General features: G+C 36.5%; 1 long non-coding RNA gene across 1 annotated transcript; it reads right to left on the bottom strand.

Moving 5' to 3' along the window:
• Positions 1-338: 338 nt before the first annotated feature.
• Positions 339-3081, bottom strand: LOC114261966 (uncharacterized). The gene is made up of 3 exons (XR_014331677.1): positions 2927-3081; positions 2144-2188; positions 339-578 (listed from the first exon to the last, which is right to left on the bottom strand). It is a non-coding gene; the product is annotated as an uncharacterized LOC114261966 (long non-coding RNA).
• Positions 3082-4326: the final 1245 nt, after the last annotated feature.

Raw genomic sequence — 4326 nt, 5'->3', positions numbered from 1 at the left:
TGCTGATGATATGCCTCCGCCAAGGCTGTAGCTTAGGAGGACTTGGAGCCAAGAGTTTCTTGCTTTGTTGTTGTTGTATTTATTTTTGTACAAGCCTAAGGCTTTAATTGTGTTGAGTTTAAACTCACTTTTGTTGTAATGAAGCATCATCTTGGCAAGTTGTAGCCACTAGGGCTGTCACGCCCCAAACTCGCCCCTAAAAGTTCGGGCATGACCTATGCAGATACGGACACATGACCTGATATACATAATATACGGGGCCTGAACGGAAGCATTTAATATTACAAAGTAACATAGAATAACATCCATTGAGCTAAAACTAACATGCCAGGATCACATACGTGAGAGCCATTTATCTATATACATACCCATACATATAAATGAGCGTATATCCGAACATTGGTAAAGAAAGGGGGTATATACATACATTTTAACCTTAAGTAAATAATTAAAGTGCATGACAAAATCTTAACAAAACTTCACATAATGCATGGGCTTGGTCTGGGAGTCTAGGCATACTGAGGTTGACAATTGAAGGGTAAGCATCAAGGGTTAAGACGGACTCCCAAAGTAATTACCTACAGAACAGACAAAACACAAAGTGAGCGAAGCTCAGTGAATAATAGTATATAAATGATTCAATATTCAACTTAATCATAATGCATATCAATGCGTATGTAAATGCGGAGATCATATAATTAATCTGATTCTATACTAATTTTAGAATGGCCTTAGGCCCAATCTTGAAACATAATGGCTTTAAGCCTTTGAATGGATTGGCGATAGCCCTTGAACATATTAACATTAAGCTTTTACACATGTTGGCATATAGCCCTTGAACATTTGGCATGAAGCCCTTAAACATGTTGGCATATAGCCCTTGTACATTTGGCATGAAGCCCTTGAAAAGTTGGGATTAAGCCTTTGAACATATGTATGGACTCAAGAGGTGGCTCGTACAGATTCTAGAGGTGACTCGCATTGCAGCACTTAGTTTCGTACAGCACTTTGTTCCATACCAGAAATCATTAGGTCTTAAAGACCGATCAATTCATATCATGTTATAACATGGCATAAACGGAACGGATAAATAGAAACATATTCATACATATTCTTACTTATGCTTGAATCAGAAACAGAAATCAGAGTTCATGCTTGATCATAACCCACCCGTACAAGACCGTCGGTGGTACCATCCGTACAAGACCGTCGATGGTAAAACATAATCCACCCGTACAAGACCGTCGGTGGTACCATCCGTACGAGACCGTCGATGGCAAGAGATATCTTGTAACATACTTGAACCACGGTATTATTACCCCCGGGCAAGGGCCATAAGACCACGGTATTATTACCCCCGGGTAAGGGCCTTGTGCTAAGGATGCCATGAATACTTTTACATATATGGATAATCATTCATTAATTCATAGAGTCACATATCATAAAATAGAGCATTTCTTGGTATATCATGTCATTACCGTGCGCTTAAGAAAATAGAATAATTCACATTCTTATGTGGGTCACATAATGATGTTAAACTTTTGCGTTCATGTCATAGATTCTGAATAACTTCGAGTTCATATGTAACACAACAAAATAACTTCAAATTCATATGGATTCACATAACTTTCCAATTATTCTGATTCTTCGAAGATGAACACAAATTCTCTTTATTCATTAAGAAATGACATGGTTCACTTGAGCTGTTAATCAGTAACATACCCCTTTCTTTAATCGTTCATATATGTTAACATGGTTGACCTGCAATTAACAGAGTGCTAATGGTAACCATTGCATCATTCACATGAGTTAATGCAGTTAACTTAAGTTTAACAGAACGTTCTTGATAATTATTAACGAAAGGTAAACACATTTTACCGATTGAATGATTCTAGAGATACCGGAATACCATAGTTCCATAATCCTCATACGTTCTATTTGTTCGTCATGAATCACTATAGCTATCTTGCAAATAACAAAAAGTTAGTATTCATTGTCAACAGTAAACAGAATGGACTGCTCAATAATGCCTCTAGATTTTCCAATCAACATATTGTTAACTTAATTACTTGCAAGGGATAGAATGTTAACAATGAGAATCATTAACAATACTTGAACGTGCGACTATAGTACTACTACTCACAGCGGTAGGTCTCTGATAGCGGTGGAACGATGTCCTCGTCTTGACCTACAAACACAATGCATATAACAGATTATGAGAATAAAACCAATCTCTTTTTATTCTTCACTCAATAGCTATGGTGGTTCTAGACTCATTAGTCCTCCATAGGTTATAATTCATTCCTCATAAGATAGGAGGAATCGATAGGAGAAAGGTTCAGACGAAGAAACGGTACAAACCGGTAAACAGAAAGTGAACAGTCGTCACTAATTTGGACATAACTATTTTTTTATTTAGAATTTGGAAGTGAGACCACCACCATTGGAAACTAGACTTTCGGGGCTTGATTTTAGGCTCACGAATCACTCAAAACGGAGTCCGGATGCAAAAGATATGCTTGTTCAAAGTTGGCTGGACAGAGCTGTCCCCGCACGTGCGGGAAAACAGTGCCGCACGTGCGGCCCTGGACAGTTTGCAGTCCGAAAATGGCAGAAAATTTGGGACTTCTCATTTTCAAAATCAAACCTTAATTACATGTAAATCAAAGCCCAAAACCCTTTAATACATGACCAATTTCACATTATTATTCTCCATCAAACATCATAACCTCAAAATAAACAAATATAATGACTTTAATTCTTCAATTAACCAACTCTTAAGGAATCAAGGTTCAATTCATGAAAAGAGTTCATCTAAACTTATATCTATCAACCAAAACTCAATTAGGTGGTTTCTCTTCATTTGAGATCATAAATTTAAACTAGTAATAGATCAATCTTAAGGGGTTAAGTTGATTTCACATACCTAGAGCCAATCTCTTGAAGTAATTCCATCAATTTTCCCATCTTTCCTCTTCATTCTCAAGCTCTTCCTTCCTTCTTCTCCTTGAGTTCTCTATCTCTCCCTCTCTCACGTGGCTCCCCCTTTCCTCTAGATATATTTTTTTTATTCTAAGAGATGAGTCCATCCACTCATAAGGCACCCATAATATAAGTATACACATACACACCAACATAACACAATAGAGAGAGCCAAACGTGGCCTTACGATTCGTACGAAATCAAATTTCAATTAAACTTCCCAGATAACTCTAAAAATTATGAGGATCATAAATATGTCCCCTATTCTGGTTTCTGAAGCCTCTAATGCCTTCAATTTGCAGTATAAAGTTAACTACCCAAACGTGCATTAATGAATCAGACAAATTAGATTTCCAATTAATTGTCCCAAATAGTTCCAAAAATTCCCATTAACATATCCAAGTACTCAATTTTGATTTCTGTACCCATATAGGTCGGTAATTTCAATTTTAAATCCGTAACTCAATAGATAATGTTTCAATTCCAAAAGATATAATTAAATTAAAACACCTCATCTCATAGTTAAATACCAATGATTTCTTATATGCATTTTGGGGTCCTTACAAGGGCATTTATATATCTACCTAATTTTTATTTCATATCATTAACTTATTGCACATGCTATAGATTCAGGGTTAGGACTTATGAATGTATAATTACATGTGTTACCCTTTGTACAATGGGATCATATGAATGGAAGACAATCAATTCGACACATGATGTACATCTATCTACCAAGATTGTGATATATTAATTCGGAGTTTTTGCTTGACTATAGATTTATTGCCCATTGATATGAATAATTTTGATGCAATTTTAAGAATGGATTGGTTGTCAACAAATTTTGCTACTATTGATTGTGTATTGAAGTGTGTCACATTCCAACCACCTGATCAAGAAGAATTTTCCTTTCGAGGGAATGGAGTAGTACCCCCGCCGTATATTATTTCATCTATGAATGCCAACTGGTTACTCAATAAAGGATGTTGGGGCTATTTGTGCAGTATTTTGACTGTTCAAATATCTGATGCCAGTTTGGACAGCATTCTAGTGGTATGAGAATTCCAAGATGTGTTTCCTTGTGATATACCCGGCAACTTAATTGATAGGGAGATTAAGTTCATTATTGAGGTGGCACCAAGAATTCAGCCAATTTCTAAAACTCCTTACATAATGTCGCCCATAGAATTGAAGGAATTGAAAAATTGTTTTGGGTGGGTAGGAATTGAAAATTAGTTGTAAGATTTGTTGGACAAAGGCTTCATCAGACCCACCACATCGCCATAGGGGTGCGCCAGTTTTGTTTGTCGAAAAGAAAGATGGAACACTACGCCTATGCATTGA

This window comes from Camellia sinensis, chromosome 6 (assembly GCF_055761805.1).
Source record: "Camellia sinensis isolate YWXY chromosome 6, ASM5576180v1, whole genome shotgun sequence".
Classification (NCBI taxonomy): Eukaryota; Viridiplantae; Streptophyta; class Magnoliopsida; order Ericales; family Theaceae; genus Camellia; species Camellia sinensis.
This window is presented reverse-complemented; position numbering and strand designations above follow the sequence as displayed.